Source organism: Ambystoma mexicanum, chromosome 2p, assembly GCF_040938575.1.
Source record: "Ambystoma mexicanum isolate Mex_15411 chromosome 2p, UKY_AmexF1_1, whole genome shotgun sequence".
NCBI classification, from domain to species: domain Eukaryota; kingdom Metazoa; phylum Chordata; class Amphibia; order Caudata; family Ambystomatidae; genus Ambystoma; species Ambystoma mexicanum.
In genome coordinates this window covers 625,354,974-625,380,112 of record NC_090923.1, presented here as the reverse complement: position 1 = coordinate 625,380,112, position 25,139 = coordinate 625,354,974, and the positions used below count along the sequence as shown (strand labels likewise).

The 25,139-nt window shown below is 43.8% G+C and overlaps 1 protein-coding gene across 2 annotated transcripts in view; it reads right to left on the bottom strand.

Annotated features, from left to right (window-relative positions):
• RBM6 (RNA binding motif protein 6) overlaps window positions 1-7,818 on the bottom strand; it is a 1,836,548-nt gene extending 1,828,730 nt beyond the window's left edge. The window contains exon 1 of one of the 2 annotated variants that reach the window (XM_069644148.1): window positions 7,695-7,818. The gene's annotated coding sequence lies outside the window, so the exon portion shown is untranslated. Of the gene's footprint in view, window positions 1-7,531; window positions 7,666-7,694 lie in introns of those variants that run through there. The other variant, XM_069644149.1, reaches the window with a different exon arrangement.
• Window positions 7,819-25,139: the final 17,321 nt, after the last annotated feature.

Here is a 25,139-nt window from a genome sequence, read left to right as displayed (position 1 = left end):
CTGTGGTGAAGGACCTGAGGTAAAGGATAGCAGCTCCTGAAGATGCAGCTCCAAACCGTTTAGCCTGTGGTTCCTGCAGCCATCAACCAGCAGCGACCAACCAGGTAGGAGACCTACACCTGCTGCTCTTCTGTGAAGTGTACATATCGTCCTCCCTCTACCCCCCGGGAATCTCTTGAAAATGACCCCCTACTCCCAGTCCATACACCCCGCGCAATCTCAAACTCACAAGCCAGGGGAGCTCTCTGGCGCTCCAAACATCGCAACATTTATCTCACATAAAAGCTATATAAAGAATTCATAAAAGAAATTCTAAATTCAGTTCCTAAATATCAACATAGCATAATTGTCATACACATTTTTTGTCCAGTTCTGATGTAACTAAAGTTAGAAAGACATTTAAGGCTAAAACCAAAGACATGCTTGTGGCCCACATACATCTGCACCAAAGGAGATTCTTGGATACATCCGAGTTACTAACAATGTTATCCTTAAAGCATGTTAGTCGTTTTTCATCAAAGTAAGAGCACACGGTAACTAAGCGTCTCCAAGTTTTCGGGAGAGTCGTCGACCCCACAAAACCAGCAGTTATAGGATTTGTTGCTAACAAGCAGCAGCGAGGAGTCCCTCCAGTACTAATCCTCTGGTAGGTATGGAATTGGTTTAGCCTGAAGGGCACGTATGTCGTGCAAATGTTGGCGCAAGAAAATCTGAGATATGGTATACAATCTCTTGCATGAAAGAATTGAGAATACTCCCCATAAGTTGAATAGCAGGCAATACAATCCGCAGTCTCCACCCAGTCAGACCTAAACAGAATCTTAATGATCACCGGGCGCTGCACAAGACAGATCTCATGCGTACTCTAAACTCTTGGAGAGAACAGATACTGCATGCATGGCTGAGTGGAGAGTAAACAAACTTCTATGCATGGAAATTAACAGTGTCCTCACGAGAAGGAGGATTGCAGCTAAAGAGTTCAGACAAGCTGTGATTGCATCTAAAGGAATTTTTACGACAACAGGATCACAAGAGCACTGTCAAACTCAAAAGAACTTTTCAAAGTTTTAAAGGAATTGGAAAAACCATGCAAAGTCAATACAGACACCATTGAAAAGAATGATGCATGGTGCAATAATATCCAGGATGCGTTGAATCGACACCCTTAGTGGGAGCATTAATAGAAAAACCTGTCATAACAGAATATATCTACAGATGATTCCATCCAGCAATCAGAGTCATGAGCACCGGTTTAATTTTAAACCTGTAACAAACTGAACTGGCTGAAATCATTACCAATCCGAAACCAACAAACTGCAAGGGAGATCCATGCCCGGCCATGGTAATCAAGGAATGCGCTCCACATCTGATAGGTGCACATTGTAAACACATCATTTGCTGAGAATCATGTTCCTAGTGAATGCATGGATTACTCCACTGCTCAAAAAGCCTGGTCTCTGCCCAGCGACAGCTCTAAATTATCGTCCTATCACAAATACACCCTTTTTGTTGATGATTTTGGACCATGTGGCCTACATACAATGCTCCATGTTCTTGAATGAGCACAATATTTTGAATGAGTGGCAATCGGGCTTCAGACAAGGATACAGTACAGAGACAGCATTACTGGATTTAAAAATCACAGCCGTTACAGAATTTGAATAAGGGGCATTTGTTAACATTGATGCTGCTGGGTTTGTCTGCCGCCTTTGACCTGGAGGGCCATGGTAAATTGGCCCTCCAGGTCAAAGGAGGTAGCAAGATTTTCATACAGTGCAGCTCGCTGGATTGCATCATTTCTGAGCAAACGAAGTTGTAGAGTATGGAGCAGGGAGGCAGAAGCTGGCCCCTTTATCCCAGAGTGTGGTGTTCCGCAGGGAGCATGTTTGTCACCATCGCTATATAACATTTACAGTTCCTTTCTTCAACCTACTGTGGTAAAAAAATAACAGGGTTCACAAAACTTTACAGATGACACCCACTATGTCATTCCCATGTTGGGCCAACATAAGGAGGATGATAAAAGGATAAATAAGACACGAGATCATCCAATCATTATGGCCTGTCACTCAAAGAAAAAAACGTATTTGGCACAAGCAATAAAAAAGAAATTGGATGAAGACTAAACACTTTAATAGCTGGCTGTTATAGAAACAAAAAGAAAGTGAAGAGCATGGGTGTCATCTTTGATCAGAATTTAAACATGAAAACACACATAGGTAGCCCGATGTCTTCTACGGCATATCATTACATTGCTGGCCCAACTTACACCCTTCATCTACCAAACCAACTGTGAAACTGTTGCTAGGGCGATTGTTGAGCCAAAGATTCACTGCTGTAGTAGTATTTTATCCGAAGTAGCCAAGATTGATATCGCCCGACTTCAAACACTTCAAAATAACATGGTCAGAACTATTGTTGGCCTAAAAAAGAGAGACCATGTGTCGGAGGCCAGGCGGGGATTGCACTGGCTCCCCGTTGCTGCTCAGATTCAGTTTTGACTGCTGACTATTAATCACAAATGCTTAACGGGGTTGGGCCTGCGTTATCTAACGGAAGCATTCACACACAAAAAAAAAATACAAAAATAAAAAATAAAACCAAAGCTACACCGCTGAGGTCCAATAACTCCAACCAGCTACAGATCTCCTAAAGCAATATTACCCAAGTAAGTTATTTAATGTGCCCTCTTTGTGACAGCTCGTACAGCATGGAATAAGATTCCACCCGGCCTTAGAGATACTGACTACATAACATTATTTAGGAATACGATCAAGCCGTTGCTTTTCAAATAAGAGTGCATATTGCTAGCTGTCTCCGTCCTGCGCGTGACATTTGTCTGTCGCACCCTCACGCATCCGGGTTTTATGGTGCGCTATACAAGTAAATAAAGTAAATGATACCACTGAAAGTGACTAATAAGTCACCAAGGCAGAATCAGGAAACGGTTACCATAGATGACAACCTTGGTGTCCTGCAGGAGCTAAATACATGACTACTGACTAGCCACTTCCTGAGTCTACTACACATGCCTAGCTGCCTCCTGTGCCAGCTCCCTCTGAGTGCAGCGATCACGTAACGTGTGAATGTAATCCGGAACAGTAGGCCCATAAGAATAAAACATCCACTCCAGACACTCACCTCTCCTATCACTGTGATCACTCTCTACTCTACACCAACACACGGAGCGCAGCTACACTGCTCTATCAATTTGAGCCTAGCTACACACAAATGCCCTACACAGGCCTAATGCCGCCAGAATGCTGTCTTGGAGACCAACCACTAGATTGCACACATGCAACTGATCTCCCAATACAACTACACCTAATGTGAGGATGCAGCTACCATCACTGATCTTCCAATACCACTACACCTAATGTGAGGATGCAGCTACCATCATGCAATCGCATCTACTGCTCACATCAAGTGCACCCAAGCACCCTATAATACCCTACTCTCTCGACTAACCTGACTACGGTCCCCAAGGGCGTTCAACTCACAAGCACTTTGAGGTCATACCAATGATAGAGTGCAATACAAATCCCAAATAACAATAGTAGAAACGCGGTGCATTCCTCAATTTTTCTGGATTCTTCCTGGACGATTTTCCAGAAACTGGACTGCTGAATTTAAGGACCAGGTGTGGCTATGCCGGCTGAATCTGGGGGCTCTTAGTCTCTGTGTCCCATTTCATCTTTTGGCTGCTGGATGCCACTCCCTGGGCTGTTTCCTCGTCATCCTAATTGGATGCCCCATGCTGGGACTGTTGCTAGGCCATTTTACCATGCGATTTTGGTTATACTTTCCAGGTCCTGGGCTTAGCACCAAGCTGTGAACACAGAGCTCCACAAAAAGCTCCTAAAACCCTGCCTATGACCAACAACCGGAAGAATTTAACAACTCAATGTGGTGAGTGGGTGTCTCTGGAGACAGCTGGCGTTCTCAGAGAATGCTGAAAGCCTGACTAGATGGATGCGTTCTTGCTGGAGGGATGTTGGAGGTAGCGCCTGCCATTTTGGAGCCGCTGCTGTGGTGGAAGACACAGGCGCACCCGAGACAAGAAGGGCATGCGAGATAACTGCTACCCCAGGAGCTGAACATCCTCAGCCTAGAAGAGATGCAAATAAAAAGGTGAAGGTGGCTGCAGGCTCTGCAAGTGTTTCGGAATTATTTACATTCTCAAATATTGAAAGGTAATGTCACAACAAAGTTAATGCCCTACATGCATTCATTATATTTATGTGGTTTTATTACACGCAGAAAGCCTGACAGGTATCAGGGGGTGGACACACGGAGACGAACAGGACAATACGAATTACATAAGATTCAAGCTCATGATGAGAAGCTATTCAAACAAGTGTGTTTTCAGACCCTTTCAAAAGGAGGATAAATTGCAATCCATGCTTAGATACATCGGATGGGTATTCCAATGAAGGATGTTACGTACGGAAACGCGTTTGTAAGGCACCAGTTGGGCTGATGAGCCAAAAGTAGTGCCTGGTAAGTCAGGATCCCATCTTCCAGCAGTTTCAAACGCTGTCAAGAGTACAGGCCCAGCTAGAAGGTACCACTTTTAGTCATTCAACACGCGTTACATGGTTTACAATCCACTGGTGGCACAAGTGCTCGAAGGAGAGAACTAGCCCTGGCGGGGAAGTTCAAAATGCACTGGCTGCTGTTTCTTCCACTTCAATTTTAAAGAAGGCACAAGTTGCACCATTAAAAAAGGATAGCACAAAGAAAATGAAACGCATGTTTATAATAATATCTTGTTAACGTAATCAATGTTAAAGGTATTCGTACCGCGCACCGTCACCAACGGAATTGGTCCCCAGGCGGATCTGTAAACGATAAAGGTGGGATGTGTAAGGTGAAGAAGGGAGTAGGATGCAATAGTATTTACTAAGCTGGGTTTAATCATATCTGGCGACGTATGTCATCAGATTAGTTCTCTAGTTTGAATTCTTAAGAGTGCGTTTAAGGCCTCTGGTAGACAGCAAATATTGATGTAACCATATTTAACTTCTTTATATGAGTGGTGTCCGTCTTCCCTCTTTTCTGTTGAAGTGGAGCCAGAAATGCGAGACAGATGATAGACTAGAAGGGCCAGCTCCCTTGGCCAGAAACGCCAAACCCTGCAGCGCGATAGCTTGCAGCAACGCTTGCCGAAACCACGGATTCCATCTATGCCCTGACAAGCTTCAGCACTGAAGACCTCTGATCTAGTCAGCACGGTCACTTATGTACCACGGATCCCTTGGCCCCCGCCCGTAGGACCACGACTCATCTTGCAGGAAGCCACGCATGAACCTCTGCCATCCGGCAATCAAGACCGGCGCGGATACGAACAAACACCTATGAGTACTACGTATAAAACTTGAATACAATGACATTGAAATGCATCGAAGAAACACTATCTTTTCCCTTTCTTTCTTTAGTTTTGTTTCCCGAATGACAAATTGATCCGAATATAAATGCGACTGAGTGTTAACATGACACAATATTAACCCCACCACACAGCCAATATATTTATGTCTGCTAAAATGAATGTAAATATTGCACTTGTGTCTATACTATGTTGTTCACTACTTCAGTTAAAAAAAAGGTATGAAATGTTAATACCTGCCATGCATATCTATTAAAAAAGATCTGCTAGAAGTAATAAAGCAGACATACAAATTAAAATAATGCTCATTGGTATTTGATAGAGTTTGTTAGCATGTGCCACACTTGGATGGAATTCTTGAGTTTAGTCTGCGCCACTTCTAGCTAGAAATCTGATTCACATACAATTCACCGGCCGAGCCTGGACCAAGCGTACAATCATGAATCAATAACCAACTAACAATTTTTTCCTCTGCATACACCTCTCAAACTCTAAACAAACACAACCACAACTCTATAGCACAACAAACCGCACAAACTTCACTACACTGCAACAACAAAACACACAGACTCGCACAACAGTACAGGACTGCTACCGAACAGAAAGCACCCCAAGCCGAACCAACGGACCCACCATGCTGAGGCTGCCAACAGCACATCTTTTTTCAGAGCTGTCTGAGTGCCAGGGGACCACTCAGTTGGTGATAATGTTAAAGGATATTTGTATCGCACACTAACATTTGTATGGATTGAGTCCACATTTGAACTATCAAGTCAAGGGATGCTGAGCTTACTTTAGAAGCATTTTGTATAACTTGTTTGATAAACCAAGCAGAGATACAAAGAGTAATGTACTGTAATTATTAGTGGAAGGAACCACCCCATTTTTTGTCTCAGACTAGAAAGTGTTGCTTAGATGTAGCAAATGGGAATAGAATGCAAGTGTAGAAGAATCGGGTGAGGTGGAAAGACAAACCATGGGTTAACACAAGGGCTCTGTATATGGGTACACGTGGAAAGGGACAAGGTTTGTGAATTGCTGTGGGGAGTACAGAGGGAAAAATGTAAAAAACCTTGGGAAGAGGAGCAAGTGTAGACTGTGCTGCATGAGAAGACTGGAACAGGAAACCAGCCTGTTAACGACAAAAGTTGCCATGAGTGTTGTGGTCGATTGACAGGTGAGATGGGACATAGTGAACGGATGTTCAGGAGGTTAAGTCGTCAGCTTTCGCAGTGAAGTGCAATATATATCATTAAGAAAAGTTCTACTTCCCAAGGTTCCGATAATCCAGAGATTACAATGGTTTTTACTGTAAGGAAATTCTACACACTGTAAACAAACACTTTGGATCCTAAACATAGCATTGTTAAAAACAAATTTAAAAAAAACACACACGAAGAAGCGACGTATAGACAATTCGACTAATCCATGATCTTGAAACGAGGCACTGCTGTCTATAATGTTTAAAATCAACCACCACAACTAAGATCGATTAAACTATAACAACATCACATGTGAGACAGCCTTAAACGTGCTTCGCTTTTGCACCGATTGCAACTTTCACGAGTATGGGTACACACGATCTATAGGTAAGATGCATTAACCCCAATTGACCTGCGGGGGAAAAGCGACGTGCGGTACAAGCTATTATCATACATACGTACATGGCGGTAGCTGATTAAGACATGCCTAGCGCAATGGAGTGACAGAACAGAAAATGCTCGACGGGTGTATTGAATGGTTGGCAATGGCAGTTTATAACTGTGCTAAAGAAAGCAGGCAGACGTGGTGAACTTATTACACAACGAAAAATGAAAAGATGCGCGTGCTAAATCGGGGAAATCTTATTGTTTGATGATATAAAGGTAATATACGACAATCAAAAAACCATTGAAGCAGGTGATTGCGACTTAGATAAGTACAACAATTGTCAAGGGAAAACACTGCACACGGGAGCACGGAGTGCCACCGAGAAAGCACGGACATCGTACCAAGGTGACCAAAACCACCAGCATCCTCGCCGAAATCAGGCAAACGATAAGCGACCAAGTGTGTGCACGGCGCTGTGTACGTGTTCTTAACTGCTCAAAGCAATGCATACGGGTGGTCGTTGGGGCGCGCCTTAAAGTGGGGAGCAAGGCCTACCGTTCCCCTTCTACACGTCGAAGCCACAGCATCCCGCTTGACAGGGAACACGCATCTGCGGGGAGAAGATCGTCATTGAGAGACCCTCGGTAATTAGGACTGCAAAACGCAGGGAGCGCCGATACGGGAGGAGAAATGGAAAAGAAAAAAACAAGAAGCTGACCTGACACAGCGTACAAGCGACACACCACCAGAACCTGAACGCAACCAACCTCGCGAGCGTACAGGAACTTCCGGTGACGCAAGGGTGCCCCGCCGAAGAGCACGCAGGGATAGAAAGTCTTTACGACTCAAGATGTCAGAACGGGTTGGAAGAACTTAGAAGAAAGGCACAGGCAGTCTGAGTTGAAGGTCCGAATCCCGACACACACTTCGGCATATCCGGGAGTGGAGTATGATCCAGTCAGTTTCTCCTTCTTCTTCTTAATTATCGAAAGCAGTCAGTTTCTCTATTGAATGGGGAGGTGGCATAGAAAGCGTATGACGTTGGTGAGGCGACAAGGCATGTTGGGAAATGGTGTTTAACGGGAAACGGTTAACATTTCTCGATCCAATTAGACAGTTACTTTGTTACGTTACGGTGAGAGATGGATTCTCGTGGGACGTCGCAGTCTAAGACTTTATGAGTCGGTGGTTAACCGGCCAGCTTCCTATGCGTACGATTTAATTGGCCTCTTCTTTGACAAGCTTCTTATTTGCAGTACATTTTGTTTACTCGTTTTTTGAAAACATTTTATCCGATGAGTGGATACCTCCCCATCAAATTAGACATATATATTTTAGGTTTAGGACTTGTACTTTGTAGTTGTAAAATTCAACGTGCCTCTCATGAATGTTTTACACACGCATTATTCCTCTCTATGGGCTCCAAAATCAAATCCCATGTCCACAGACACGTGTACACGGCATACCTGCCTACATTTGAAAATCAAAAACCCTGAGAATTATGCCCCGCCCATAGCCATACAAGACTCCGCCCAGTTACACAAGGCTCCCCCCACATGTCAAAAAGTGAAACTATATTGAATGTGTGAGCGGCTATATGCACAAAACTGCATCAAATTTAACTGTGCTCTAAAAAAATGCATTTATTTTTACAGGGTCTTTTTGCATTTGAAAGCATTACACTAAGCCAGATAAATGCATTTTTTTCTAACACGTGCAGGCAGGTCTTCTCAGCTGCAAGGGGACCTCCAAACGTCATTTTGAAATGCGCACACACACATCATTCCATTCGGAAACGGCCTTCCAGCCTCTTTAAGTTGATTCTCCGAATACACCCTTGGTTTCCCTGTTATAACTACACTATGAGTCCCAGAATGCAGTTCAGCCATTGCACACTGGCATGCATCTTGTTATGCAGGACGTAAATAAAATGTCCAATGCCTCATAAAGGGTAAAAACATAATTTTCATGTCAACCAAGCAGACATGTCACAGACCAGTATGCGTTGTTAGTCTGGTATGCAGATTATGGGGCTTTTAAATGGAAAGCAGCCCATCCCAGTGAGCTGTGGCTTAATAGAGAAATTGATTATTTCCACACACTTGTCTACTAATGCCTGCAACAAGACGTGCCAAGTGGGTTACATAAAAGAAACAAAGAGAATGAGGGGAACATGCCTGCAGCCTTTATAGTCCTGCTGAGACATCTCTTTAACATTTTAGCAAGCCCCTGATCAGTGCTTCCTTGGCAGGAACAAATAAAAGTAACCCTTAATTAGAAAATCACAGACAATTGAAAAAAACACCCTTTTTGGGGATGCTGGTGCGGCAAATGCCGCCATAGCTGCTTCAATATTGACTGCTCCGAGCCTCAGAGCAGCAGCAACTATAGGCCTGCTGCAAAAACCCAGAGACTCCAAGCTCTTTCCCAGAGACCCGGAGAAGAGCATGAAAACCCTGAGTCTCCGGGATAAACCGGGAGGTTAGGCAGGTATGGGCTTGATACGCACATCTTGATATAGATTTTATTATTGTTAGTTTGATACGGCTGATCGAAGTAAACCTTCCGCACTTGTTATAAATACAAAAAGGATAAGTTAGTATAGCACGACATTTACATTTATCCATCAATACATTTATTGACCTCTATTCATTAGATGAATACATATGCCATATTCATTGCTCATGCTGTATTTGCAGTGTGCGTGCAATGGCATCAAAACGTTCCATTTTGGAATGCCATCGCATGCAGCGTAAGTGACAGTTTAATCCATTACTGTTCCTCAGAGCGGACAGACCTGTGTTGGGGTCTTTTACTGGAATAAACCTGTGCCTTTCTTTTATAACCTGGATCCTCTCATTATTATGACATTTTATGTGGTGACGAGGAAGAGGCAAGGGGAGACCCCAAAACTGTCTGGCACCCTAGCTGAGAGGAGGTTAGAGTGTATCAGTGGCACTGTGGAGGTCTTCGAAGGAGAGTGGTGGGAGTCGCAGGCAGCGATACATATACCCTCTCACTGCGCTGTGAGACTGTCCGGTCGAGACAGTGGCGGTGAGTGGTGTGGGCCAGGCGGGTCGTGCTATCACATTCTCCTGTATCAGGGCCTAAATCGGGGATTGCGAGGCGGGTCGGGATCTCTCCCTCACGGTCTAAGCCGGGGCCCGGGAGGATCGCATGGGCGGTGAACATTTAATGCCACCCGCATTGAAGCTCCCTGCCACTTATCAAAGTTCTGTTGGGGAGGAGCTAGCGCCTTGGCTAGCGCCTTCCTGCACCCCAAAGCGATTTACAATTAGGCAAGATTTCTCAAAGCACTATAGCACCGAGAAAGCTTTTTTCATGCACAAATAATCACACAAAGGCGTGGCCAGGCACTAAATGAAGATAGTTAGTATTTAAATATAAGGTGCAAATAGCCATTAGCTGAAAACACTTGTAAATGTTATTCTGTGTAGTTTTAAAATCTCAAAGCACAGTGAATGCAGCCTGTGCTAAAAATAGACTACAGGCATTGCCTGGTGTCGGCTAGCTCTGGCAGAGCACACTAAGTGGCTGAGCAGCTGTTTCCTGTCCATCAAAAATCATGCATTCTAAAATGGGAGCGTACATGCGCAATGCACGACATACAGAGTACTAGGAAAAACAAGGTTTTACGAAGAATTACTAGACCAGATAAAATATGAGTATCTTGTGTGGAGATTATGGCGGGAAGGTGTGTTTATATATAAATGTTTATAATATAGCAAAATATGATAAAAATGAAGCAACAATGTATTCCTGCTTAGGAGGCAGTATGCTAAGTAGTTTGTAACCTGGCCATGCAAGAAGGAAGAATGCAGCGTCCCTTTTAAAGAAGAAGAACTGTTTTGGATGAGCTATGCCAGTATCCAGTAACCAAGTTGAGCAATATATAAGGCGCCTGCTTGGCATCAGTCTGGAGGAGCCGACCACGGAAGAAGGACAGGATGCTGGTTTGGGGGGGGGGGCAGAGTCCTTTGTCCCTATCCTCATATTTGTACAGATTAAATGGTTATCCTTGCAAAACAAGACTCTTGGCCTTAATTCCCTAGAGGGGTGAACTTTAATCTGGTGTGAGCGTGATTAGGGGTACCTGTATTTAAGGGGTACCCCTGTAAGTTGGGCTACCTTTCAGTGGTGACGACCCGGCGTGACCTTAGTTTTTTACCCCGTACTTTGCGAAGCCCCAGGCCAGTCAGCTACGCCCATCTATAGTGATCAAACCCCTAAATCAAAAAACCCATGTATCCTGAGCGACTTTAGTAGAAGCCATTTTAAAAGAAATCCTCTCTGCTCACTGAACCAGGGCGAGGCACCAGAAAGACAGGCCAGCATGGGACTTTGTAATGGAGGAAAAACTCAAGTGAAGCATGCCCATGTGAGTATACTATTGCAAGTGATAACAACATGGGAACATGTATGTATAATATGGTGATGTGAATACAATATTTGATGATGTGAATTATACTATGGTGATGTGAATAATACTATGGTGATGTGAATGATGTACAAGGCCAATGGAATAGATGGAATGGGACTTTTTGGTGATGTATTATGGAAAAGGACTTTTGGTGATGTATTATGGAATAGGACTTTTGGTGATGTATGATGGAATAGAATCTCAGGAGATGTGTTAAGGAGTAGATTGGATAAGAGGTGGGTTATGTATTGAAATTGTCACACATTTCTGTTTTTCTACTTTTTATAATGGAAAAGGGAACCTCCGCATATAAAAGACTGAGATGAAAGGGAACCTCAGCGTATCAAAGACTGAGATGAACGGGAACCTCAGCATATAAAAGACTGAGATGAAAGGGATCCTCAGCATATAAAAGACTGAGATGAAAGGGAGCCCCAGCGTATAATGACTGGGAGGTAAGGGATCCTCAGCCATAACAGGTTGAGATGGTAGTACCATGCATTTTTCTTTTATGATGATAAAAGCAATAAGTGGTATTTCAAAGGATGTAAGGAAAAACAGTAGTGGCTCGGTATAAGGAATGGACCTGGATTTTAGTCAATTATTTTCGTATATTTTCTCTTGCTGTCTTTTGTGGTAAAAAAGGAAGGGAGGTGGATGAGTCGAGGTGTGTGTGTGTATGTGTGAAATCAAGGTGGAAAATGTGCTAAATCAAAGTGGAGAAAGTATAAGGGGGGTGGGGAAAAAGTGGGTTAATCTGTATTTTTGTGTAAAAAATAGCTGCATGTGCAGCATAGCAGTAGGGCCTAAGTGAAGTATTAGGGACGCGCGCAACATTATGGAGGAAGAAACTCCAATAAAACACATCCCTATGGTTCTGCCACTGTATTGTGACAGAATAAATAAACAATGGATATTAGAAACAAAGGAAAGGGTGGATGTCCTGCTCCTGGCCAGAGCAGGGCTCCCATAACAAAAGCATGCTAGAAAAAATGTCCATCTTTGTAGCAATAAAATATAAAGGTAACAAGTCCCAAAAAAAAAAAATATTCAAGGATATGGAAGATCAGGAAGGTGAAAAAGAGATCCAATGTAAGGTGCTATACCTTGTAACACCTAAACCTGCATTAGGGTATACAAACCCAGTCTATAGCCTCCAGTGGTAGAGAGAGTGTCAACAGGAGTGTCAGGATTAGCAACTGGGGGGGACTCGAGAGCTTTTGCACCGCCATATAACCCATCCACAAGCGCTGATATGCCTGTTGCATTGGTACCCCCAGAGGGTCCACAAGTAGACATAGACAACGAGTTAAGAGCATTGCGGGAAAGGTTAGTCAACGTTACAAGAACCCGAAGAAGTATCACCAGAAATAAGGGTACCAGTGAAGAAAAATAGGGGATTGGAAGTCAGGAACTTTTTTGTTTAGGTTTAACCCTGGGATAATAAGAAATGTTTGTGTTGGAAATTATGATGGACAGAGGGTAAGGACGGTCCTGGGACAAGAAGTAGAACAAGCAAGGGAAAATGGAGGGGAAGATCAAGGTGGTAGAAATAATGAAGAGGCAGGGCAAGAAGGAGATCAAGGAGAGGAGGTGGCGAGAAGCCCATCCCTGCCACAAGAGGCAGTGAGGAGGGACAGACCAAGAAATAGACCAAATTTAATGGTGGTAGTACAAGATCAGAAGAAAAATGGGGCAGAAGACAAAATAGATATGCAGATGACTCATGTACAAAAAGGAGTAGGGATAACGCAGTATGTGCCATGGCCTCAAATGGACAAAAATGATTTGATTAAAGCTCTCCCCCAGCTTACAGCTGGAACTAGTAAATTGATCTATGCATTTGAAAAACAAACAGCAAGGGTAGCCTTAGCACTAGGAGATTTGAAGCGTTTACTGGTCACCAGAGTTGGGGACCAGGCCGGACACATTTGGGCAAGGGCTGGGGTACGTGTTTCAGATAATGAACATGATGGAGCAGCCTTTGATGAGGTAAGGGTATGGGATGCCCTACAAAGGATGTACCCAGATACCCCTGACTTACATTCTTTAATGGAGTGCACAGTGGGTGACGAGGAGGGTCCAGTTAGGTTTATTCTTAAATTACAAGAAATGTGGAGAGTTGAGACAGTACCATTTTTCTATTTTATCGTAAAGAGGGGATTACCAAAAGAGGTCCAGAAGGCACTAGATAACATAGTGGGAATTGAAGCCAAAGGGTGGGCAGAAATACAAGGAATAAGCCAAAATGACTGTATCCAAATTAGAGACCCCACCAAAAGACGTAAAACACAAACCACAAATAGTTCGAACTACCAAAAGTTAGAACTTTTTGTGCTATTGGGTCTTTTGTGGGGTCAATAAAAAAAAAAAAAGAAACACAAAGGCTGTCGGGGTGTCCCCCGCAACCCCCGCTCACTATACTAAACAGTATAGTGAGCGGGGGTTGCGGGGGACAGCCCCGCAGCTCACCCGACCAAAAAAAAAAGAAAAAGCCAGGGTTGCTGGAGTGTCCCCCGCAACCCTCTGCTCACTATACTCTACAGTATAGTGAGCAGGGATTGCGGGGGACACCCCTGCAGCTCACCTGATCAAAAGGAAAAAATAAAAGGAAAATAAAGGACCCTGCGGCGCTGGTTCCCGATCACGGAAGTGAAAGAGAACCGGCGCCGCAGGGACACAGCGCATCAGAAGGAAAGGTAAGTAGGGTGTGAGGTGTGTTGGGGTTGGGGGTGAGGGTAGGGACGTGGGTAGTGGTTTGTGTAGTGGTTTCCGCACATGGGGAATGTTCAGGGGAGAAATGACTGAAGATTATTTGCTGGAAATAATCTTCAGTCATTTCTCCCTCAGACATTTCCATTGCGGACAAATCACACAGATTCAGATACAAAGTATAACAGTCCACAATTGTAAGAGAATCAAGGAGCGAGACAGGCAGACAGCCCAGAAGCGGCAAACAGATGAGGCAAAACTAGTGGAAAAGAAACTAAATAAGGTTGTCGTACAAGCACCAGTGACGGCACAGGGGGAAAGGACAGGAGACACTAAAAAAATCGGGAATGCCACAATTGCTGCACTATGGGGTGAAGGAGAACAGGGACAATGGGGTGGGGGGACAGTATCCCAAGCCACAGTGACAGCATGAAGGAGCACCAAGGGGAAAAGGGGGATTTCGAGGAGCAAGAGCAGGAGGCTTTGGGAGGATAGCGCCCCGGGGAGGAGTATTGGGAACATGACAGTGCTTGTATTGCGGAAAAGTGGGGCATTTCGCAAGGTAGTGCAGGAACAGGCCTGGGATGAGATTTAATTATGGCCATCACCTCCAGGGCACGGATTCCAAGGGCCTCAAGGAATGAGACAAAGCAATTTGGGCGAGGGGGTCAAAATCAGTTCCCTTATGGGACTGACAGGCAAGGGCAATGTGGGAAACAACTACAGCAGGATGGGAGAACACAGTTTAACAGGATGGCAGGGGGAACAGGCACCCCATTCCAAGGACTTGCAATGGCGGGGTGGCCCTTTTTCATTCCCCGGGACAAATACATATTCTGATTAGGACAGCCCACAGAGAGCACTCGCATGTCCATTCCTATTGACAACCGCACACCCTGACGAGGAGCCCTTGGTGGAGGAGGAAATGGGAAACAGGCAATTTATATTTATGGTACATTCAGGTGCAACTAAATCATGCATTATGGAGGGGAACTTTCCATTATCAGGTCAAACTCTTTACATGGAGGGATTCTCTGAGGTTATTTCTACGGTACATACACTGAGGAGCTGAATGTAAAAGTGGGAGGAGAGGTAGTACGAGCCCCCTTGTTATATTCAGAGAGTTCCCCTGTGAATTTATTGGCGAGGGATCTGCTCAGTACACTAAATATAACTATATCATTCACAGATCACAAGGTAGTGTGTTCCACTCAGGGATGTGTGCAACTGGAGCAATGGTACTAATAACTTCAATAGCAAGGGAGTCAGTAGTCCATGGGGTTCCTGTGGTGCCATATATATTTTAAACATTTTTATTTATGGTATTAAGGTATTAGTAAAATCAGTGCCTCCAAATTGTGACAAAGTGTTGGCGAGTGCCCACAGATTTTATTTTCCAACCCATGGTGCCACCCGAGATGGTGGCAAGGACAATATTGTCATTAGATTTACAAGGACTGGTAGTGTCAGACAAAAGAGTAGTCCTGATTGGAACAGACCATGTTGGGTGCGAGTGGCGCACAATATTATGTAAAGACACGACAGTATAATTAAAGAAAATTACGGATGAGGAGTTATTTGAGGACAGTGAGCAAAATGGGGAGATTATTTTGGAAATCTGCATCCCCTGTGATGATATGGTGCAGCATAGGAAGGTACAGTGCCCCCTGATGGTAGCGGTGAGTCAGACGTTTTTTATTTTTTGAGGAGGACATGCAATATGTGACAGCACAAGTAGGGACTGTTAATCCGCATGATGATGGGTTATTGAGAGATGTAACCCCTGTACAGATTACATTGAAGTCAGGTGCTTAGCACAAACATCCAGTATGTGGATGATCAGTTGGTAAGTAATGAAAATAAACATCAGTGCAGGAGGGGTTCTGTTGCATTATTGCAATTGTTGGTTCACAAAGGGTGCAAGGTAGATAAAAAGACGCTATAATACAGCCAACAGGAGGTACTATACTTGGCACAACTCATTTTTGCAATGGGAAAAAAATCATACCAGATAGGGCGGTGGCAGTACGTGCCTCCCCTAGGCCCAGTACTGTGAAGGAAATGTAGCAGTTTTTGGGATTTATGTAATGATTGAAGGGCATGGATCCTAGACTACACAGTCTACACAAGGCCATTGTTACAAAGTCTCAGGGAAGGACAGAGGGCTTGGAATGGACTGAAGAAATGACTAGACAATTTGAGGACTGAAAAGAAGCTATTTTCACAGCCCCTGTTTTAGCAACTCCGGATTATATACAGGAGTTTTATTTATTTTCCCACTCTGATGAACGGCTCATGCGTTGACGGAAGGAGATATATTATATGTTGATGGGTCATAAATAATTGACCCGGGGACGGCGGCACACAGGGGCGGTAGTGGGGCACGGTAAAGGGGGGACAAATAGTGACCACCCCTGTAGAAAGCAAGACTGCAGTTCCATACACAGCATTGCCCATATTACAACTGGACCATTATTACATGGGGAGCTGATCAGCCCCAGGTTTGTTCCATATGAGGTGGTGTTCTGTACTCCTCTCGCCGTCGTATGAAGGAGTTAGATATTAAGTGCATCTTGTGGATGTCCAAAGAGCACCTGAGACAAGGCAAAGTTCAGTAAGGACATAGCCAAAGAAGAGACATTTTTGAGGATCCATGTCAGGGTGATGTGCAGTGGCACACGCCTGATTTTTTTCATATTTTGTGTTGTTGATTTTTTAATTTTTGATTGTTTTTTTAATTAGTATATTTTTTCAAGTTGTTTTGATTTTTCAATTTTCTGAAGGTCCAGAATGCAGTCAGCCCTGGTGGAAAAAGGCTCTCCCTCCCCCTTTCCCTCTCCCTTCCCTCCCTTCTCTCCCTTCTCTCTCCCTCTCTTTCTTTCTCTTTCTTTCTCTCTCTTTCTCTCTTGCTCTTTCTCTCCCTTTCTCTCTCTCTCTCCTTCTTTCTCTCCCTCTTTTTCTCTCTTTCTTGATAACCTTTTTTCTCCTCTCCAGGAATAAGCAAAGATGGCTGACCGACTTCTCTGTTATCTAGGGATAAGATTAAGACAAAAGTAATTTGTTCTAGGAACTGTGTATTATATAAAGTACTGTGTTGTTTTGTGGCCATATACGGGGGAAGGAAAGTTGGGGAAAAAAATGCTAAAATGAATATGTTGCACCTAGTTCAAGCAACAGTGTTATGGTATTCTGGATTTGTAGTGGCAGTGTGAGATCACTCCTGCACCCACATCGTTGATGGTGGTCAAGGTTGTCGACCGTGAAACATTCCTCATACCCCATATCAGTGGGGGGGAAGTAGTGTCATTCGAGGAAGTGCTTCGGGCATGTGCTGTTATGCTCGCCCCACTCTAAGGAAATCCTTGGATGACAATGTGGTTATTTAAACCTTGGTATGGACTTGTAACTCACTTATCACAAAACTATTGCCCATGGCTGAGCGCCTTTTCATTTGCAAACTCCTTCACTATACTTAATTGTGTTTACTTTTGTTTTGCTTTCTTTTTGGCTATTCATTCAAAACCTTATTGGCCACGCCCGCATTTCCCAGAATTCATTTAAACAACACGCACATGCATTCGTGTGTGCGCATTCAACGAAGTGCTTCGGGCAAGTGCTGTTATGCTGGCCTCACTCTGAGGAACTCCTTGGATGACAACGTGGTATGGACTTGTAACTCACTTATCACAAAACTATTGCCCATGGCTGAGTGCTTTTTCATTTGCAAACTCCTTCACTATACTTAATTGTGTTTACGTTTGTTTTGCTTTCAGGTTGTTTAAGCCTTTATTTTTGGATATTCATTCAAAACCTTGTTTGGCCACACCCACATTTCCCAGAATTCATTTAAACAACACGTGCGCATTTGAGGAAGTGGTTCGGGCAAGTGCTGTTACGCTGGGCCCACTCTGAGGAAATCCTTGGATGACAACGTGGTATGGACTTGTAACTCATGTAAGGGTAGCCCAACTTACAGGGGCACCCCTTAATTAATACTGGTATCCCTAATCACACTCACACCTCAGTAAAGTACGCCCCTCTAGGGAAGTAAGGCCAAGAGTCCATCTTGCAAGGATAACAAATGTAATCTTTACATAAATGAGGATGGGAAAAGAACTCTGCACTCAGAACGGCCTTCTGTCCCTCTTCCGTTCCTTGCTCCTCCAGATTGGAGCCAGACAGGAGCTTATATGCTCTTAACTTGCTGTAGTGGCATCTCTGGATATGGGCATGGCTTTATCCCAACTTGTCCTGCTTCCATACCAGGGATGCTACAGTCTTCCTTCCTTCATGGCCGGCGATGTCTGTTTTAGGACATGCTACTTTACATATTGCTAGCCTATCCAAAAATACACTGTAGCTTCATTTTGCTACCTATGACTATTTAATGTTCAAAAACATTTTCCTGTCATTCTCTCCATACCTTATTCACTCTCCTCATATTTTTATCTGGTCCTGTAATTTCTGTTAACCTGGTTTCATAATTCTGTATGTTGTGCATGAGTATATTAAAATCCCATTTTAGCATGCATGGGTTTTTGACAGACAGCAGACAACTGGTGAGCCACTTCGTGTGCTCTGCTAGAGCTGGCCTCAGTGACGCAACACGGCATGAGCTCTGCAATCCATTTTTAATGCAGGCCACATTCCTTTTGGCAGAGAGCCTGCTTCTCTCGTGCTTTGAGATTTGTAAAACTAAACAGGATTTTACAAATGTATTCAGCTAATGGTTATTTCCACCTTATATTTAAATAACTGCCTTTGTTTAGAGCATGCCCATGTCGTTGTATATATGATTATATTTGCATTAAATAGCTTCCTCAGTGCACCTCCTCCCCCATGTCTTTTGTAGTGCCTAGAAACAATCAAAAAGAAGTCTTGCCTAATTCTAAAGCACCTGGGAATGAAGGAAGGCGCTAGCTTCTTCCTAACATTCCCCCCTTTTGTTACTTCTACAGTAACAAACTCAGCCCCACCCGACAAATCTACAACCCCAGAAATATTAGTTTGAGTTTTGCTGTTTATTGTATGCCAAGGTGTTTTAGATCCCACATCGTTGATGATGGTCAAGGTTGTCGACCGTGAAACATTCCTCATACCCCATATCAGTGGGGGGGGGGGAAGTAGTGTCATTCGAGGAAGTGCTTCAGGCATGTGCTGTTATGCTCGCCCGACTCTGAGGAAATCCTTGGATGACAATGTGGTTATTTAAACCTTGGTATGGACTTGTAACTCACTTATCACAAAACTATTGCCCATGGCTGAGCGCTTTTTAATTTGCAAACTCCTTCACTATACTTAATTGTGTTTACTTTTGTTTTGCCTTCAGCTTTCTTTTTGGCTATTCATTTAAAACCTTATTGGCCACGCCCACATTTCCCAGAGATCATTTAAACAACACGCACGTGCATTCGTGTGTGCGCATTCAACGAAGTGCTTCGGGCAAGTGCTGTTATGCTGGCCTCACTCTGAGGAACTCCTTGGATGACAACGTGGTATGGACTTGTAACTCACTTGTCACAAAACTATTGCCCATGGCTGAGTGCTTTTTCATTTGCAAACTCCTTCACTATACTTAATTGTGTTTACGGTGGTTTTGCTTTCAGGTTGTTTAAGCCTTTATTTTTGGATATTCATTCAAAACCTTGTTGGCCACACCCACATTTCCCAGAATTCATTTAAACAGCACGCGCGCATTCGAGGAAGTGGTTCGGGCAAGTGCTGTTACGCTGGGCCCACTCTGAGGAAATCCTTGGATGACAACGTGGTATGGACTTGTAACTCATGTAAGGGTAGCCCAACTTACAGGGGCACCCCTTAATTAATACTGCTATCCCTAATCACACTCACACCTCAGTAAAGTACGCCCCTCTAGGGAAGTAAGGCCAAGAGTCCATCTTGCAAGGATAACAAATGTAATCTTTACATAAATAAGGATGGGAAAAGAACTCTACTCCTTGAACGGCCTTCTGTCCCTCTTCCGTTCCTTGCTCCTCTAGATTGGAGCCAGACAGGAGCTTATATGCTCTTAACTTGCTGTAGTGGCATGTCTGGATATGGGCATGGCTTTATCCCAACTTTTCCTGCTGCCATACCAGGGATGCTACCGTCTTCCTTCCTTCATGGCCTGCAATGTCTGTTTTAGGACATGCTACTTTACATATTGCTAGCCTATCCAAAAATACACTGTAGCTTCATTTTGCTACCTATGACTATTTCATGTTCAAAAACAGTTTCCTGTCATTCTCTCCAAACCTTATTCACTCTCCTCATATTTTTATCTGGTCCTGTAATTTCTGTTAACCTGGTTTCATAATTCTGTATGTTGTGCATGAGTATATTAAAATCCCATTTTAGCATGCATGGGTTTTTGACAGACAGCAGACAACTGGTAAGCCACTTCATGTGCTCTGCTAGAGCTGGCCTCAGTGACACAACACGACATGAGCTCTGCAATCCATTTTTAGTGCAGGCCACATTCCTTTTGGCAGAGAGCCTGCTTCTCTCGTGCTTTGAGATTTTTAAAACTAAACAGGATTGTACAAATGTATTCAGCTAATAGTTATTTCCACCTTATATTTAAATAACTGCCTTTGTTTAGAGCATGCCCATGTTGGTGTATATATGATTATATTTGCATTAAATAGCTTCCTCAGTGCACCTCCTCCCCCATGTCTTTTGTAGTGCCTAGAAACAATCAAAAAGAAGCCTTGCCTAATTCTAAAGCACTTGGGAATGAAGGAAGGCGCTAGCTTCTTTCCAACATTCCCCCCTTTTGTTACTTCTACAGTAACAAACTGAGCCCCACCCGACACATCTACAACAACAGAAATATTAGTTTGAGTTTTGCTGTTTATTGTATGCCAAGGTGTTTTAGATCCCCCAATTGATACCATCATCTTTGCACTATTAGGGACTATATTGACACATAATCGGAGGCTCAATTGGCATGTGCAGAAGAGGACCAAGAAGAATACGAAAACAGTCACCAGTATTTTTACTGCTGCCCCCAGCCATGACGGGACCCAATCAAAGGAAAGTGATAGCCAATCTGTGTTCTGAAATACACCGTCTTTCTTCATTTGAACACCTAGATTGTTCACCGCCGCAATGATGTGGGATAGTGGCCCATTCTGAGCATCCTCAGGGGATCTAAAAGTGCAGCAGCTGCTTCCCAATATTTTGCACACTCCTCCTCCTATGGCTGTTAGCAAATCCAGCATGTAGCGGTTCTGCATCGGCATAAGTCTCAATGCATGAAGCTCTACTTTGATGGCATTGAACCCATTCTCTGTGTCATTGGCCAGCTGGAGTAGCTCCCATCAGACGATCTGAACCCACTTGGCATTAGCCGCTGCTAGTACCCAAGGAGCCAAAAAAGATGACTAGAAAGTCTCGACTGAGCTAAAAAGTTGTTACTCATCAGGTATTCCTCTGAGCAGTGTGAAAGAGTCTTTTGAGACATAGTTTGATCTCTTGTTTCTTCCCCCGCTGTTGAAACTGTCCTTTTTCTGGCAGCATACCCAATTCTTGTGTGATCTGCAAGGTTCATTCTGCTTCTTTAGGTGCTTGAGTGGCTGTTGGCACCTTGACAGGCATTTCATCTCCCTTCAGGTGTTCTTCCGGGATTACTAGTAGCACTGAGTGCAGGGTGGCCAATGAACACTTGCCCCTCCAGGATGGTGGGAGGTGCAAGTAGGCTTGTCGGCCACAAACCCAGTGGTAATCCTTCAACAGTGCTGTACCTTTCGTCCTATCAGGGATCACAAGAGTGTGGTTGCACTGTGTGTTTGCGCGAACAGGACCTGTTCCTTCATTGCTAAAACAAAGTTCATAGTCTATGTCTCGATGTATTCGCACTGGCGTCTCCATTGTTGCAATCCATGTCAGCCTTGTGATGTATTGGTACCATATTTGTGCGCACATAGTCCCTACACAGGCTATTGTCTCTTTGCTGTACTCGATCAGTCCATCTGCCGGGCACATCACTGTGATGCCCTGCCATTTGTCATTGTCATGTTAGTAACCCCCCAAGGAAAAATATGAAAATATGATACTTGTAGACACTGGCTGTATTTCGTGTTGCCATTGCACAGCACTGGGTCTAAATCAATGCTCCTCAACTGCACGCTGTGTGCTTGGAATGTGTATTTTATTCTAAATAGTACAAGATGTACCAGACATTGTGCCTCTGTAATTGGGACTGGATGTGGAACTAAAACCTTAGGGGCCCCTGATGCATGCGGGATAAGTGCACACACCTAACAGCTTTCATTGATTACATTCCTTCCTGCAGTGCGCATATCGGAGTACCAACTAGTCAATGTTTCTAAATGCTGGATGTCAGAAATGGCATCAAAGCCCAACCCCTTATATAAATCATACATCATTCATACTTTCCGTTTCATTCATCTAAGAAAACTTGTAGGGGTGGCTAGCAAAAAGTGAGACATTTTGTGATTGTGATTTTGTTTCATAGACATATTCATACTAGTATTAATTTCCAACTCTCCATCCCCCCCTTTATATGGTCATCCCATATAACAGACATACATTCATCCACTCCAACAACCACGAAACCACAACCACTCCAACAACCACAAAACCACAACCAGTGTCATACAAAACAACATAATACTTATAAAGCATAACATATAATTCCTAGAACAAATGACATTCTTTTGATCATTATCCCTACATAACAGAGAGGTTTGAACATGTCAGTCAGGCATCCTTGCTATTCCTGGAGAGGAGAAAAATGGTTATCAAGAAAGAGAGAAAGAAAGAGAGAAAAACAAAGATACCAGGTACAGGACCAAACTCACCAAACTTAAAAACATTACAATGAACAAATTGCCACGGCTTCCAACTCCACCGGTAAACTTTTCCAGATTCTTAAAGCCATAGAAAAACCAAATGCTCTCTCTCCGCCATTTCAACCGTCGGAGAAAGATTGTGAAAAAGTCCAAATAGCCTTTCACAACAAAATCATCAAGGCGAGAGAAACCATCATAAACTGTCAGACTATTAACTCCCTTACCCCTGACAAACCATGTGAGGTCAAGTATGAATCACAAAATACTAAATTTCAATTTACACCAGTGACATTGGAAGAGATGAAGAAAACTCTCTCAAGTATTAGATGCACCTCATACACAGAAAATGTGTTGTCGCCTAAATTAATACTAGATAATGCCGAAATCTTTGCTCCATTCCTCAGAAGAATAGTAAATGCTTCCTTCAGGGACCGCACTGTCCCCGCCATAATTAAAAAAGTAACTGTAACACTGTTACCAAAGAAACCTGAACTTGACCAACAAGACCCTGCAAACCTGAGGCCAATTACTAACTGTAATTTTTAACTAAAAATATTAGATAAGATTGCCACTGAACAACTCCAGGAATATGTGGACAAAAACAAACTTCTCCGTAATCTGTACTGGGTCACATCTCTCAGTAACCCAACATCATGTGGATTAACAGTCCATAATTATGCTGGCACATATCGCATGTCCTCCTAAAAAAAATAAGGACAGAGTCACCACTGCCATCAGGGGGCACTGTACCTTCCTATACTGCACGATGATCTCACAGGGGATACAGATTTCCAAAATAATCTCCCCATTTCGTCCTCAAATAACTCCTCATCAGTCATTTCCTTCAATTGTACTGTCGGGTCTACTGTTCCCATCAGGACTACTCTTATGTCTGACACTACTAGTCCTTGCAAGTCTAATGACAATATTGTCCCTGCCACCATCTCGGGGGGGGGGGGCACCATGGGTTGGAAAATTAAATCTGTGGGCACTCACCAACACTTTGTCACAATTTGTCACAATTTGAGGCACTGCTTTTACTAATACCTTGATAACATAGGCAAATATGTTATAGGCAAATATGTCTGGGACCACAGGAACCCCACAGACTACTGACCCCCTTGCCATTGCATTGATTATTACCGTGAGCTACAAACATCCCTGGAGTGGAACACACTACCCCTTGATCTGTGAATCATATAGTTACATTTAGTTTACTGAGCAGATCCCTACCCAACACGTTCACAGGGGAACTCTCTGAAAATAACAAGGGAGCTTGTACTACCTTCCCTCCCACTTTTATATCCAGCTTCTCAGTGTATGGAACCGTAGAAATAGCCCCAGAGCATCCCTGTGTGTCAAGAGTTTTACCTGATAATGGAAAGTTCCCGTCCATAAGGCATGATTTAATTGCACCTGAATCTACCATACATATAAATTGCTTGTTTCCTATTTCTGCCTCCACCAAGGGCTCCTTGGGTGTGCGGTTGTCAGTAGGATTGGGCACGCTAGTGCTCTCTGTGGGCTGTCCTAATCAGCATATGATTTGTCCCAGGGAATGAAATAGGGCCGACCCCGCAATTGTAACTGCTTGTAATGGGGCGCCTGTTCCCGCTGCCATCCTGGTAAACTATGTTTCCTTACTCTGCTGTAGTTGTTGCCCCTGCCTGTCAGCCCCATAAGGGAACTGATTTTGACCCCATCACCCACATGTTTGCTGTCCCATTCCTTGAGGCCCCTGGAATCCCTGCCCTGGAGGTGATGGCCCATAATTAAATCCCATCCCAGGACTGTTCCTGGATTCCCTTGCGAAATGCCCCCATCTCCCGCAATACCAGCACTGTGGTGTTCACAATCCTCCTCCCCTGGGGCCTATCCCCCCAAAGCCTCCTGCTCTTGTTCCTTGAAATCCTCCTCTTCCCCTTGGTGCTCCTTCATACTACCACTGTGGGTTGTGGTATTGTCCTCCTTCATCCCATAGTGCCGTAATTGTGGCATTAAAACTTTGTTGAGTGTCTCCTGCCCTTTCCCCCTAAGCCAGTGCTGTCACTGGTGCTTGGACAACAACCTTATTTAGTTTCTTTTCCACTAGTTTTGCCTCATCCATTTGCCGCTTCTGGGCTGTCTCCCTGTCCCGGTCCTTGATTCTCTTACAATGGTGGACTATTATACTTTGTATCTCTGCCCATCCTTT